The 14,461-nt window shown below is 49.4% G+C and overlaps 1 protein-coding gene and 1 long non-coding RNA gene across 5 annotated transcripts in view; one reads left to right on the forward strand and one right to left on the reverse strand.

The window, feature by feature from the left end:
- HCK (HCK proto-oncogene, Src family tyrosine kinase) overlaps positions 1-10,500 on the reverse strand; it is a 32,502-nt gene extending 22,002 nt beyond the window's left edge. Inside the window, exon 1 of one of the 2 annotated variants that reach the window (XM_053927037.2) lies at positions 10,183-10,500. The gene's annotated coding sequence lies outside the window, so the exon portion shown is untranslated. The remainder of the gene's footprint in view (positions 1-10,182) is intronic. The other variant, XM_053927036.1, reaches the window with a different exon arrangement.
- On the forward strand, positions 7,708-10,090 carry LOC123479667 (uncharacterized). Of its 3 annotated transcripts, none has more exons than XR_006655354.2 (4): positions 7,708-7,895; positions 8,350-8,570; positions 9,571-9,711; positions 9,984-10,090. It is a non-coding gene; the product is annotated as an uncharacterized lncRNA (long non-coding RNA). The 3 variants fall into 3 exon arrangements; XR_006655355.2 differs by having other exon boundaries at positions 8,372-8,570; XR_006655353.2 differs by lacking the exon at positions 8,350-8,570.
- Positions 10,501-14,461: the final 3,961 nt, after the last annotated feature.

Genomic DNA, 14,461 nt, shown 5'->3' on the forward strand with positions numbered 1-14,461 from the left:
TGAACCAAAGCCTAGGGTGTGACCACTATTGCCACTGGGCACTAGATTTACCTCTGAGCTTCCTAGCGGCCAACATAAAATGGGAACTTGGACATTGCCACGGTGAAATCTCAGGAAGCATGGCAATTTGTTGACAGAAATAAGTATTTCTGAGCGCTAATTCAGAAGCGACTTTATTATGTGGATCTTCATATAAAGATCACTAAAGGAAACACTAGACAGTTTCTGCGATGGTGACTTGGCAGCAGAGTCTGCAGGCAGTGTTGATGAGTGGTTCCCAAATAGGTGGCACTGATGTTTGGGTGCATTGGGAACCATGGGAGGGGGTGTGGGTGGGGGGAGAAGAGGAAAGAAGTTTACATAGTCCAGGACCTCTCCGCAGGGCGGAGACCACAAAAACCCTGTGATAGGGTGGCTTGAAGTGAATTTAGAAATGGGACAGAGTGCCCAGTTACTCTTGAGTGTGGCCAGCGGGAAGACCAGCAGCATTATCATTCGGGATCCATTAGAAATGCAGACTTGCAGGCCCCACCTCCCAAATCAGAATGTGTGTTTTAACAAAGCCCAGGTGATTCCTGTGCGCATTCTAGCTGGGAAAGCACTGGCATAGGGAGAGCCTTTTGCACTCGCTTCCTCAGCATCCATTCCTCTTCTGACAACTGCGCCTGGATTTCCCTTTGAAAACCAGCCCTCTCCCATTCAATGCCTAGGGTGTTGGGGGGGGGGCTGCTAATTCCACCCTTAAATTTGGGAATTGACAACTTGACACAGACCTAGCCAATCAGGGAATTCCATGTCTCCCTGGCAACCAACAGTGGTTGGTTTGATTATTGGCCTGTATATGAACCTAACTGAGGCAATCAGAATCTGCCCTGGGAGTTTGCTGGAAAAATTAGGGGAAAGGCACTCTCTTTTTATAAGGGTAGATGTAGAAACCTGGGGCTCTCACTTGTGCCTAAACAGTCCTCACTGATTCTTGAATATTCCCAGGCCACACTGGATGGGATGAACCAGAGTCTCTGGAAATGAGGGCTTAGAACTTGCATTTCTAACAATTTTTCAGAAGATTCTTGTGCACTAAAATGTCAGACCCACCAATGTGGTGAAATGAGGACTGAACTTGGGGTCAGACTGAGATTTTGAACCCGGTTCTCACATTGACTGGTTATATGACCTTCAGTAAGTCAATTCCCCTCTCTAAGCCTCATTTTCTTTCCTATAAAACAGAAGGCACTTGTTTCTCAGGCTTGGCCTGAGGTCCTGTGTGACAGGGATGTGAAAGGCTTTTTAAACCCCCTGAGAACACACATGTTCTTAACAAGTGTGGTTCAAAACCAGGCTGTAAGAGCAGAAGTGGCTCCTTTGGCCCCGGTCTAGTTTAGAACTGCTGACCTCTGGCAAAGACACTTCCTCAAGTTACTGGTGAACCCCTGGAACCTGAAACCCGTTCTTCACCCCCTCAGCTCCTGCTGCTGCTGCTGCTGCTGCATGGGAGGGAAATGAGAGAGGTCAGCTTCGTTGCCCCAGCTGTTTCCCACGGCCACCATGCTGGCTGCGTGGGCTCAGAGACTCCTCCTGTACTCTAAGAGTCAAGCCCAAGGGACAGAGAGCAGAGCCCTGCCTGAGCATCCTGTGGAGTGGGCAGCAGATGGTCTCATGGGAACTTTTAGGTTCAAGTACAGGCTGCGAGGACTGAGGGTGAGGAGCCCTGGATTCTGGTCATACCTCTGCCACAAGCTCACTGTGTGACCTCAGGCAAGTCCCAACCACTCTGGGCCCCAGTTTCTCCAAATATGAAGTGAGATGTTGGGTGATAAGTTCTCTGAAGGGGACAGCTGCAGTTTTTTCCTACATAGCATCTGCTTCCCTTTATTTTGACAATAGCTCCCCAATTTTCCTTTGGGAACCATCTCTCCCTCATTCTCAATTCATGCACTGAGGTAGAACTGACCTCAACCCTTGGCAGTAGGGGTGGGTCTGTGACTGAGTCTGGCCAACGAGAGTTGCAGTTAATAGAAGCAGAGGTGGGCATATGGCTCAGCCTGGGCCAATGAGAGTTCTACCTTGGCTTTTGGCTGGAAAAGAGCCTTGCAGCTGCAAAGCAGAGCCAAGAAATGGAGAAATACAGATTCTCAAGCCCTTGGATCCAGCCCTGCCTGAAGCTGATGTGTTCACTGACCTTCTGATAACCTTTTTCTTCTGCTGGAGTCAGTTTGAATTACCTTTTCGTCCCCTTAAACCTCGAAGAGTCCTGCCTGGTACAGAGGAAATTCTTACAAAGGATTGTAATTCATACTCAAGGGTAAATTAAATGGCTTATGGCAAAGACTTCCTTTTTAAATATTTTTTTAATTTACTGATTTGAGAGAGCGAGAGAGAGAAACATCTGTTTGTTATTCCACTTATGGGTGCAGTCATTGGCTGATTCTTCTATGTGCCCTGACCAGGGATCAAGCCCACAACCTTGTCATATTGGTATGACACTGACCAACTGAGCTACCTGACCAGGGCAAAGGCTTCCTCGATAGCGTATTCTGACAGAAGAGAAGTAGAGGGTACAAGAGCCATAGCGTAGGTGAGGATGTATGGAATATGAACCTCATATAGCCGGTGGCACTGAAGCCACACCTAAAAAGTGTCTGGTATGTATTGGGCCCTCCATATACCTTTGTGGAGTGCATGTATTATGTTCAACCCTCTACAAGCCTTTCCATACTTGGCTGAAGTCAGGATGACCAGAATTATGAACCCATTTTTCAGATGGGGAAATGGAGGCCTGTGCAGAGAGAGTTCCCAGCTGGTCAGTAGGAGGTAGAATGAGAACCCAGTTCTCCTGACTCTCTTCTTCCACTGGGGTCAGCCTCAGAAGCTGCAGGGCAGTGGGGTGGGGAGGGGAATGTGGGATGAGGAACCCAAAGAGGAAGCTCAGAAAGGCAGGCTGCTAGAGGCCCAGGGCTCAAAACCATCGAGTTAGAGGAACTTTATCTTCTTGGAACAGCTCAGCCTTGGGGGTGGGGATGAGTCTTCCCCCATCAAGGGCCAAATTCCTGAGCAGTTTCCAGGGGGTTGGAGTCCTACAGCTCCCTCTCTTCAGATTCTCTGTCTTCTGAATGAACCCCCAAAACCCCAAGTGACTATTGTCCCTAATGGACATTTGGGGGTCACCCCTGCCTTTCTCCTCTCTCCCCTTTTCTGACCCTCAGCTTCTTTCTGATCAAAGAGCTGAAAACTCTGACTCTGCAAACAGGAAGGGACTGGAGCAACCTCCATTACTCAGGTAGGAGCAGCGCCAGAGAGGGGAGTGATGTCATACTGTGTATCACAACAGCAAGCGACAGCAACACCCTGAAGAGGAACTTGGGGCCTCTGGGGTTTGCCTGACTCCACTGGAGGATTCACTCCGAGATGCCCATGTCCCAACGACTTGTTTCAAACACGTAGTAAATTCTTAGCATGTTCAATGTTACCTCCGGGTCACCTGGCTGACTTGGGAATTCAAGGGCAGTCGTGAACTTCCTGAGAAATCAGCAGGGAAATTTGGAACAAACGTAGAATGGGATCTGAAGTCAGAAAGCCATGGGTTTGGATCCTCAGTCTGCCTTTTGCAGATAAGCAAGTAAGTCTTTTAAAATCTAAACTAGGTCACATCCCTCCTCCACTCAAAACCTCCGGGGGCTCCCATCTCACTTGGAATAAAAGCCCAAGTTCCCGCTATGGCTGGCGAGGCCCAACCTCGAGGTCCTGTCTCCTACCGGTCCTCCCTGGATCCTTCCATTCCAGCCACACTAGCCTCTCGCTATCCTTCAACTCCCCGACCATACTCTCACCCCAGGGCCATTGCACTTTCTGCAGTGTTCTTCACCCAGGTCTCTTCACAGACCTCAGTCTCTCCGAGAGGTCTTCCCTCATCGCCCTGGCTGAGATAGGAGCACCCGCTCACAACTTCCTTCACTTTCCAGCCTGTATCCTTCATGGTGTCCGTAGTGTCCAGCTGTATCCTTCATGGCTTTAACCACCACCTAATGCGGCGACCACCAGGATGGGCCTCTCCGGTCTCACCTGCTTCTGCAGAGTGGAAGTGACCAGTGGCCCCAGCTGCTGTGCTGTGAAGTCCAGCACTGTTGCCCTGGGCTGCTCCCAGTCGATGGCTGAGCGTCGCAGGGATACTGAGACAGGCCTGGACCAAGGGGACCTGTGACGGGAGACTTTGGCTAAGGGCTGTTTGACAGCCTTCTCAGGCTTTCCTTAGAACTGCACTGCAATCTAAGACACTTCCACTTTCCCTTCCTCCCTTCTCTCCTCCCCTTTCTTCTTCATGTGGAGTCAAAGGTGCCTGGTCATGTGACAGCTCCCCCTTCCTCTCCTTGTTTCTCCCACAGGCATCCCCTCTAGTAAGTTTCTTGTATATTTAATATCTCTGAGAGTCTGCCTCTCAAAGGACCTGAACTAATGTACCTAATAGATTACCTATAGATTTGTTTATCATCTCTCCTTCCCCCATAGATTGTGAGACAGATGGGGGTAATGGCTTGTTTTCTACACTGCTGTACCCCAGTCTTTCTGAGACACAGTCTTACTAGGGGACAGTAGATGCTCAATAAAATCTTGAATAATTGAATGAAGTCTCCTTCAGCTCCCTGGGGCCCCAGTTTTCCCTGTTCACACTGAGAACAGCTGTCTGTGTTTGTTCCTCTGTGCTTGGAGAAGAACAAAGTCTTTCCCTGACTCGATCTGCATGGAGGTTGTCCCCTGCAGACAGGACACGGTGGCCAGTTTGTCCCAGGGGCAACTTTTCACTCTAACCTCCCTCCATGCTCCAAGGTCAGCTGCCGCCCAGTCTGTCCCCCACCAAGGGAAACCTCATAGCCACAACAACACAGGCTCTGACCCTTTTTTAATAGTTGAAAAGTAATAAAGCCTCAGTTTCTTTTATTGTTTGGAGGGTATGTATGCGTTGTTTTAAAAATTAGCTTTCATCACCGAGTAGAACAGTACATCATCCTTGTAAAAAATGAAAACATTACAGACAAATCTAAGGCGCCCTCGGATCCCTCCCTGCACAGGCCTCCCTGGCCACGCTCTCCCCTCCAGGCAGCCTCTGCCCCTGCACGTCCACACCTGCTTATTGAAGCCGGTGCCACCCGTCGCTCTGCCCTTTCCCATTTTGGACCACTCTTACTGGACTCCCAACTGCCAGGACCTGCATCTCTTTGCCCAGGAGACTTCTCTGTGGCCCCTGGTACCTGCTGTGCCCATGAATTTGGCAAGCTGAAGTGCCAGAGAAATATCACCCCCCAACCCCGGGAAGAACCCTCAACCAGTGATTGACAGGAGCCTTTCCCTCACCTCTTGGGCTTGTTCACGACCTCCCAGGGCTCCTAGAGGAACTGAGCTTCAGGTGCCCACAGGGGTGACCCTCCCAACAACACGCCGCTCTGTAGGCTGCCTTCTCTCTCTGCCTCGCTTCCCCACTCTCCTACGAGGGTTTTCTGGGGTCAGTTCCCAAATAAACTCAACAGTAAACACATTTGAAGTTTTTTCTAGGGTCTGCTTCTGGGAAAATGCAAGCTTAGACATATATAGCCACGGAAACTATGGAGTATGTTTTTCTGTGTATTAACAGCAAAGGAATTGTACTGCATGAATTGTGAGGTGGTGCCCTTCTGTTCCCATTTGTCAGGCAGGAAAACTGAGACTCAGAGAGGGATGGAATTTGCCCAGCGCATCACAACTTGTATGAGGCAACGTGGGCACTCGAACTCAAGTCTTCTGTGCTCTGTCTACTGTTCTCCAACTTTCTGGTAGTAATGGGGGAGGGCCTCCTGTCCCCTTGGCTGCACCTAAGTCTCCTGGGCCAAAGGATTTCAGGGTGATTGTGGGAGCATGGACAGGTGTCCTAGGGCAGAATTAGGAATGCAAGGGCCACCCAGAGGGTGCAGTGACATGCAGGGGGTGCAGCATGTGTGGCCACAGACACTGGCCGAGAACAAAGGCACAGTTCACATTCAAGCAAGGGTATCTTCTGAATCATTACCTATGCCTCTGAGAGTCCACCGGACCTTTCAGTCCTGGGGTGGAGAGAACTGGAGAAATGGGGTGAAGATCAAAGTGTTGTGGGGGTTTGTTGAGAAAGATGGAGATTAAGAGAGATTGTATCACTAACTAGCTGTGTGGCTTTGGGGAAGTCATAGAAAAGGGTGGCCTTGACCTGACCAGTGTGGCTCAGTTGGTTGGGCATCGGCCTGCGAGGCAAGAGGTTGCTGGTTTGCTTCCTGGTCAGGGAGCACGCCTGGGTTGGTTGTGGGTTTGGTCCCCAGTCAGGGCACGTATGAAAGGCAACCAGTCGATGTTTCTCTCCTTCTCTTTCTCCCTCCCTTCCCCTCTCTCTGTTAACTAACTAACTAAACACTTCTTTAAAAAAGGGGAAGCCTCATCATGACTGGAGGGCAGAGCTTAAAGACTCGAATGGCTGCGGGAGCCCACGGGGCCGTCCACATGAGGAAAGTGGTCCAGGCTGGGGCGAGGCAAACCGGGGAGCGCAGGGGCAGCCCCCACTCAGCTTCACCAACGCTGCCATGAACAAATAACAGAGAAGCGTGGGGAACGGAGGTCTCGGTCCCAGGACTGCTAACTTTTCCAGGTTTCCAGGAGACGACAGAAAGCCAGGTTTATGTCTGCTGCCTCCACTTCAAAGGTTAGCTACTAATTAAAAAGAATCGCTGTGTAGGGTCAGATGAAATACACCTCTCAGGCAAGGGGCGGGGCAGGTTGTTTAACATTGCTACACTCAATGTTTTTGAGGCCCCACTCTTTGCCAGGTGCCAGGTGTTAAAGACACAGTGGTTCGGGGGGCAGCAGATCTGTGCCCAGGTGAGACTTACTTTCTAGAAGAGTTCGAAGTCCAGCCCTGGTCAGTCCCCTGAATGAAAATAACTTTCTCCTCCATCTCTGGGGCAATGGCTCCAGACAGCAGCCTGCCTGGTTGGGGTGAGATTAAGGTTTATGTTTCCCACACCCACTGGGAGGCCTGTAATAATAATGATGATGATGTTTTTAAAAGGAAGATGAGTGTTGGTGAGGATGTGGAGAAACTGGAACCCTTGTATACTGCTGATGGGCCTGTAAAATGGTGGCAAACAATTTGAGATTCCTCAGAAAATTAAATGTGCAATTACTATATGATCCAGCAACTCCAGTCCTAGGTTTCTACCCAAGGGAACGGAAACAGGTGCTTAACCAAAAACCTGCACATGCGTGTTTATGGCAGCATCACTCACACCAGCCAAGAGGTGGGAACAGTGCACATTCCCATCTACAGATGAGTGGATAAACAAAATGTGTCCTATACGTGTGATGAAATAGTATTCAGCCACAATGTGAAATGAAATACTGACGCGCGCTACAGTGTGGCTGAATTTTGAAGACGTTATGTCAAGTGAAAGAAGCCAGACACCAAAGGTCACATTTGTCTAATTCCCTTTACATGAAGTGTCCAAAAGAAATTAATCCATAGATACTAAAAGCAGGTTGGGAGCTGCCAAGAGCTGGGAATGGAAGGCATAGGAGTGACTGCTTAATGGGTGTGGTGTTGCCTTTTGGGGGGATGAAAATGATTTGGAACTATGTAAATGTGGTGGTTGTATAACGTTGTGAATGTACTAAATGCCACTGACTTGTCCACCTTAAAATACAGCGGTACCTCTGTACTCATCGTTGACTTGTCCAGGAACTCACGACCCGTGCTGGAACTGACGAGTCCCGAACGATGAAGCATTTTCTCTTGCGGGGCAGCGTTGTGACTCACACCAGTACTAGCAAGTGCTACGAGTCCCTTTTTTTCATCAAAATGCAAGGAGTACAGGGTTTGATGAGTTCTGAAGACAACAAGTACTGAGGTATGACTGTAGTTCATTCTATATTATGTAAGTTTTACTTAAAAATATTACTCCATAAAAGTGCTTTGCTAGGATGGTTAAACAAAATATGCTACATTCAAACAGTGGAATATTATGCAGCCCTAAAAATTCAAGGATGTTTTAATAACACGGAAGAATGCTTACAAGGTAATGCTAAGTGAGCAAGTAGGGTAAAAATTGTATATGCAGCATTTTGCTAATTATGTTAAATTAAAAGTGTACAGAAAAGAAGATTATATAAAAATAAACTTATCCAAATAAAAAAAAATATGCTTCCATAGTTTGAGCGTCTCCTAAGTGTCAGACACAGCGGAGGCAGATGAAGATCTTTGCCCTCCCGCAGTGGAGAACAGGAGACTCGGTACAGCGGCCCTGGGTCTAGAGAGCGCTGGGAGGTCAGCAGAGCTAGCCTCTCCTCTCTTCTCTGCCTCAGGCCCTCTGGGTGACCCTTCCAGGTCTCAGTCCTCCTCTCCCACAAAAGGAGAGGGCCACAGGGGCCCTTTCTGGAGAACCATCCAGCTCTTGGCATTTTCCCCAAGAAACACCCGCCCACCGGCCCACGGACGCACATCGAGGGTGGTCCTGGCAGTATTGTTTGTTGTAGCGGACACTTGGGACGACCTGAACGTTTATCAACAGGGGAAGATGCGTAAGGTAGGGTGGCAACCTGCTGGGACACCCCACTCAGAAGGAATGAACTAAACCTCTCTTTTTCATCCTGGCAACTTAATGATAAGAAGGTGGGTGAAAAAGAAAGCTGCAGAAGAATTGCACAGGTAGCATTTACGTAGACCTTTAAACTACAGAAAGCAATTCCGTGTATTGTTTATGCATCCATGATACGCACTACATTTACAAAGATAAAGACTGGAAGAACTGTACTTCCTGACCGTGGTCACCTCTAGGGAGGGAGGGAAACAGAACTGAGAGGGATACAAACAAGATGGGGAGCCTTCGATTTTATCTCTTACTTTCAGTGGTTTTATTTTTAAAAAATCTGAAGCAAACATGACAAAATGCTACCATTTGTTAATTCTGGGTTGTGGGTCCCTGGGATATTTAATCTATTATTCTTTTCACTTTTCTGTATTTTAAGCCCCCCACCCTCGTGCCAAAAGACAGTGAAGAGAAAGCCACGGGATAAGGGAACTGATATTTATTGAGTCCTTTCTCTGCGTGGTCCACAGGTTACACCAGCGGTTCTCAAAGCCTAGTTAGTCCCTGGACCAGCAGCATCAGTGTCCCCAGGGAATGTTTTAGAAATGCAAATTCTTGGGTCCTACTCCAGACCTACTGAATGAGAACCTCTGGGGCCAGGGCCCAGAAATCCGTTTTAACAAGCTTTCCAGATGATTCTGACGAACCGCTAAAGTTGGGAACCACAGGGCCACGCCATAATAGCCGTGCCGGTGTGGTAGTTAACATGTATTAAGCATGTACACTTGTCAGGCAGTGCTCTAAGAACTTTCCTGCAGTAACTCAGTCTAATCCTCAAAACAGCCCCGTGAGGGAGAGCCACGATTATTACCATCCTCATCCCGAAGTTCTGGAAATGGAGGCACTGAAAAGCCAACCCCCTGCCCCAAGTCCCACAGGCAGGTGGCTCCCAGAAGCCCCCTTCCTTAACCAGGACACGAAACTGTCTCACCTCCAGGACCTCTGACAGACTAGCTCGCTGCAGCCTTGGAAGAGAGAAGCGACAGCCCCATTTGACAGATGGGGAAACTGGAATTCAGAGAAGAGAGCACCGCCCACTGTTTCACGCAAAGTGAAGGGGCAGACACCCTGCGGTCGGGTCAGTCCATGAGGTTTTGGGGTTTGCCCTAGACCTGGGAGGGATGGGGCACCGCGGAGGGGGAGAAGGGAGAGCAGCGCGAGTTCTCAGCTGCAGCCCCGCCTGGGTGTGGCTCGCGTGTCACGCCTGCGACCAGCTGCCCCTTCCCCACGACCGCTGCCAACCCGCCGTGACTCGTCCCCAACCCCCACCAGGAACCCGTAAGGGCTTCCCCTCCCGGGCTTCGTGAAGCCCCATCCCTTCCTTCTCTTTTTTTCTTTCTTCTTTTGCAGAAGGGGAACCTGGACGGCCCAGAGAAGCTGTAGCTCCAGCGTTCCCAGGGTGGCGGCGGAGCAATGCCGCCTCTCAGGCGGGTGCTCGCTTCCCGGGTCCGCCCCTCCCCCGAGGGTCCCTCCCTGCTGCACCGTGGCCTGCCCGGCCAGGCCGACCTCGCGGGTCGGCGTCCCGCGTCTCCCCGCCGGCGACACTCACCTGGGCGCCCGCTCCTCGTCCCGCGGGCGGCCCGGGTCCTCGCAGCTCGAGCGCCCCCCCAGCTCAGCAGCCCCCGGAGTCCCGGGGCGCCCGTACCCGAAGGAAAAAGGACTGACTTTGAAGACGAGACTAGGGCGGCCCTCCAAGGGGCTTCCGTGCCGCGCGCCTCTTACAGCTTCTCTGGAGCTGAACTGTCCGAGCCCCCTCCCGCCAGCCTCTGTGCCTGGGCGGTCCGCCGGGGCTAGAACCTGGGACGCGGCGGGACCCACAAGCAGTCTGGGCGCGTCGGCCGCGCCGGGGCGATACTGACCCCGCCCCGAATCACGATAACCCCGCCCCTAACCATGCTAACCCCGCCCCTATAAATTCTAACCCCGCCCCCGATAGATTCTAACCCCGCCCCAGGATCCCAATCCCGCCACCTAAGGATTTTACGCCACCCATCCGAGGCTTCTACCCGTCCCCAAGGATTCCCCCGTAGTCCCTGATGGCTAACCGCGCCCCAAGAATTTTAACCTCTCCCCCAAAGATCCCAACACCTCTCCTAATGAGTTCTAATTCCGCGAACCTTGTCCCCAAAGGCGCTAGACCCAACCCCCGGATTTCAATACCGTCCCCCCGCAAGAGCCCTAACACCCCCACCTTGTCCTCCCAAGGTCCTAACTCTGCCCCAAGTGATTTTGAACCCCGCATTTGAAGGGTCTTTAACCTCGCCCACCGGAGGTTTCTGATCCTGCCGCAAGGATTCTAATCCGGCGGACGGAAGCGTCCCAGCCCTCTCCTCGAAGGGCTTTAACCTGCCCGCAAGATCTGTAACCCCAACGCCGCCCCTCAGAGATCCCAGCCTCGCGCCCGGAGGATCGGAGTCCGCGCTGCCCGATTCTAATTCTAACCCGGTCCATCCACAGATTGCAGCCCAGCCCTCCCGGGACCCTCCCGGCCCCGCTCCCGGCCATCGGAGGTTTCCGACCCCGCTCTGACGGGGCTCTAGTCGCCCCCCCCCGGCCCCCGCATTCCGATCTGCACCCGCCCCTCCGGACCCAGTCCTCCCCGCCCCGCCGCTCTGCAGGGCGGCGTCCCAAACCCTCCGCGCGTCCCGCAGTTTCCACTCCAGGGTCCCCGCGCCGTTCAAACGCCAGGCAAAGTTCCTCCCCCGCAGGAGCCGCTCCGGCTCCTTCCTAGCAGGCTTCCAGGCACTTCAGAGGACTTCGAAAATGCGAGCAGCCTGGCCTCCAGAAAGAGAGATGCAGGTTCTGGGGACAGGAGGGGGCCCTCGTCAGCGTCAGCTGTATCTTTCCCCACAAGTTTGCCACTGTGGTGGCAAAGGACCGGGATAGCCGAACCCTCCTGTTAACAGCCATCCCCCTCCTCCCGCCTGTTTCGTCTGTTTGCTTGCTATTAAAATAATGCTGCAATATAAGTCCTTGTACATGTTCCCAAGGCTCCGATCAGTTTTAATGTGGAGCGCTTTTATAAATAAAACACACCATTATAAATATTCAGCTTGACGAGTTTTGGCAAATGCATGCCCTTGTGTAAACAAGCACCACATATTAGCATCAAAGAATATTAATACAATTACAAATTTCATCCTAAAACACTGCCTTACCAGTGTTTGGGGTGGCAAACATTTGGTCTATTCATTCATTCAGTCAGTCAGTCAGCCAGTCATTGTCACGGGCAATGTGACTGATCACTAGAAGTGGTGCCCAATGCTGCATCTTTGGAGCCGCACTAGAGTTCAAACCCTGGCACTACCATGTGTCAGCTGAGTGATCTTGCAGAAATCATGTCACCTCTCTGATTTCAGTTTCCTCATGTGTCAAATGGAAATAATAGTATTTACCTCAGTGAGTCATTGTGAGAATCACTAGCATGTTATGTTCAAGTTTGATAAGGGTTATAAGAAAAAAAAAGCAGGGCAAGGAGAGAGGGAGTGGGGGTGGGAGGAGAGTGAAGGTGTGACTTGAGACTGTAGTCAGGGAAGACCTCTCAGAAAAAGGCATAGGGAAGCAGAGGCCTGCAGAATTGAGGGAGTAAGTCATGCGATACTCTGAGGGAGTGCGTTCAAAGCAGAAGGAATAGTAATAGTTTTCCTCTCAATAGTTTGCCACTGCACTTGGTTTATTCGAGGAATGTAAGGGGGCCAGTGTAGCTGAAACACAGTGGGTGCTTGGGAGAGTGACAGAGATGATGTTGGAGAGGTAGTGGCGCCAGATCGGGGGGCCATAAATGTCTGGGTATTGACAGTATGCTTTAATTGACACAAGACGGGAGCCATTGGAGGGTTTCGAGCACAGGAGCAAACCACACTGGCTTGTGTCTTAATGGGATTCCTGCTGGATGGAGAACGGAGTGGAGGAGCCAGAGGGAAGCAGTGAACCCAGTGAGCAGGCTGAGGCTGTCGTCCAAAGGCAAGATGATGGTGGCAGTAGCCAGGGTGGTGGCAACTGACAATTGTATGTAGGAGCTCGGAGAGAAAAGGTTGGAATGCCTGCGACTTCACGAGTATGTGCAAGGAGAGGCATCACAGCACTGGTTTTATTAGGAAAGGACTGGAAATAACCAAAATATCCATCACTTGGGGATTGGGAAAATGATGATAATACAATGATGGGGTACCAAGCTCTTGTCAAAAACACAAGGATGTATAAAAACTACTTGTATCTCTAAACATTAGCAATGAACAATCTGAAAATAAAGTTAAGAAAACAATTTCACCAAAAAGAACAAAATACTTGAGAATACATTGAACAATATTGAAATTAAGAACAAACTGACAGTAAACAGAGGGGACGTGAGAGGGGTTAATGGGGGGGAAAGGAAAGGGTTTTCAGGAACATGTATAAAGGACACATGGACAAAACCAAAAGGGGATAGAATCAAGGGTGGGAAGTGGGGATGGCTGGGGTGGGGGGGAAGTGGTGGGGAGAAAATGGAGACAACTGTACTTGAACACCAATAAAAAAATAAATTGAATAAAAGAAATGCAAGGTACTCTGAAAACTGAAAAGAAACATTCTTGAAAGAAAGTTAAGAAGACCAAAATAAAGTCATCTCATGGGAAGGAAAAGCTATCTCATGGAAAAGACATCCATCCCTTCATGGATTGGAAGACAATATTGTTAAGACGATAATACTCTCCAAATCAATGGACATAATTCCTATCGAAATCCTATATATATAATTCCTATATATAAATATATATATACACACACATATATATATATATAACAAGCATATCCTAAAATTCATATGGAAATGCAAGGAACCCAGAACAGCCAAAACAATCTTGAAAAAGTAAAACAAAGTTGGAGGACTCACACTTCCTAATTTCAAAACTTACTTCAAAGCTACAGTAATCAAGATAGCATGACACTGGCATAAGGAGAGACGTATAGATCAATGGAACAGAACTGAGAGTTCAAAAATAAACCCTCACATTCATGGCCGGTTGAGTTGCACAATAAAGCTGCTGAGGCAATTCAATGAGGGAAAGAGCAGTCTTTTCAATCAATGGTGCTGGGACAGCTGGGTATTCCCATGCAAAATAATAACATTGGACCCTTACCTCCCACCCTTCACAAAAATTAACTCAAAGTGGGTTATAGACCTAAACGTGTCAGCTAAAACTGTAAAACTCTCAGAATGACATCTTCATGACCTTGAGTTAGACAAAACTTTCTTAGATGTGACACGGATGACAAACTAGATAAACTGGACTTGATTGGAACTAAAAACTTGTCATGTGAACGATACAACAAGAAAGTGAAAAGATGACCCACAGAATGAGAGAAAATCGTAGATCTGTTAAGGAACTGGTACCCAAGGTGTGTAAGTAACACAACTCAATAATAAAAAGACAACATAATTGAAAATTAGGCAAAAGATCTGAATAGACATTTATCCAAAGAAGCTATACAAACAGGTAATAAGCACATGAAAAGATGCTTAATATATTAGTCCTTAGGGAAATACAAATTCAAGTCCCAATAAGATGCTACTTCACATCTATTAGAAGGGCTATAATCAAAAAGACAGTTAATAGCCCTGGCTGGTGTGGCTCGTTGGATTGAGTGTGGGCTGCTAACCAAAGGGTCGCTGGTTTGATTCTCTGTCAGGGCACATGCCTGGATTGCAAGCCAGGTGTCCAGTGGGGGGCACACTATAGGCAACCACACATTGATGTTTCTCTCCCTCTCTTTCTCCTTCCCTTCCCCTCTGTCTAAAAACAAGTAAATAAAATCTTTTTAAAAAGACTGATAATAACTAGTGTTGA

Source organism: Desmodus rotundus, chromosome 6 (genome assembly GCF_022682495.2).
Source record: "Desmodus rotundus isolate HL8 chromosome 6, HLdesRot8A.1, whole genome shotgun sequence".
Lineage (NCBI taxonomy): Eukaryota > Metazoa > Chordata > Mammalia > Chiroptera > Phyllostomidae > Desmodus > Desmodus rotundus.